This window comes from Cebus imitator, unplaced genomic scaffold, assembly GCF_001604975.1.
Source record: "Cebus imitator isolate Cc_AM_T3 unplaced genomic scaffold, Cebus_imitator-1.0 Scaffold417, whole genome shotgun sequence".
NCBI lineage: Eukaryota > Metazoa > Chordata > Mammalia > Primates > Cebidae > Cebus > Cebus imitator.
Window position 1 is genome coordinate 757,246 of NW_016107732.1, and position 1,338 is coordinate 758,583.

Genomic DNA, 1,338 nt, shown 5'->3' on the forward strand with positions numbered 1-1,338 from the left:
CCAGGATGGTCTCGATCTCTTGACCTCGTGATCCACCCGCCTCGGCCTCCCAAAGTGCTGGGATTACAGGCTTGAGCCACCGCGCCTGGCCCGACCCTGTCTCTTTTTTAAAAACAGAAAGAAAAAAAAAGAAATAAATTATCATACCATGCCCAATAAACTCCAGTACTAACCTAACACGTATTTTCCTAATTCAAGTGGGCCCTAAGCATGTGTGCTTATGGATACCAAAGCTACTCTTGAAATTTCTATGTGGAAACAGTTTAAATGTCTGTCTACAAAAACCAAGTGAATGCTTTATGGTCCATCTGCACAACATAACTTTCTGCGCCTGTAATTTGAATGAGGAGGCTGTCTATACTCTGAACTAGTTACCTAATGGATGCTTTCTGAAATGAAAAGCTAGGTAAAGAACCGTGTAGAATATGCTAAGGTTGTTGCATGTATGTGAAGGAATAAAAATATAGGCTCAGAATATATAGAGGATGGGGCAGAACTTAAGCTAGACTTTTAGGAAAAAATTATGTTATAATGTTTTCTAAAATAAATATTTCACGTAATTATTAAACAGTATTAAGCCAAATTAAATGTTTTAAAAACATAACATTTAAAGGTTAAAAAATGATTGGATGTCCAGTTGGTGGCTATAAGAAAATGAATTATTTCAAGTAAATGGAAAATACAAAGTTTTGACTGCATATTCCTAGAAGGATATCTTAAGGCAAAACTAGCTGCAAAGAAATCTTAAACTTGTCTGTATATTTTACTACAATTATTGATATGGTGTTTTTGAAGTAAATATAGTAATGTAAATGGAAATAATGCTTTCTATGAAAGAAAAAGTAAATATAAATATGAAACTAAAGGCTGGGAACAGTGGCTTATGCCTGTAATCCCAGCACTTTGGGAGACCAAGACAGGCAGATCACTTGAGGTCAGTAGTTTGAGACCAGCCTGGCCAACAAGGAGGCTCAAGCCTGTAATCCCAGCACTTTGGGAGGCCGAGGCGGGTGGATCACGAGGTCAAGAGATCGAGACCATCCTGGTCAACATGGTGAAACCCCGTCTCTACTAAAAATACAAAAAATTAGCTGGGCATGGTGGCGCGTGCCTGTAATCCCAGCGACTCAGGAGGCTGAGGCAGGAGAATTGCCTGAACCCAGGAGGCGGAGGTTGCGGTGAGCCGAGATCGCGCCATTGCACTCCAGCCTGGGTAACAAGAGCGAAACTCCGTCTCAAAAAAAAAAAAAAAAAAAATTAGCCAGATACGGTGGTACACACCTGTTGTCCGAGCTACCTGGGAGGCTAGGGTGGGAGAATCACTTGGACCTGGGAGGT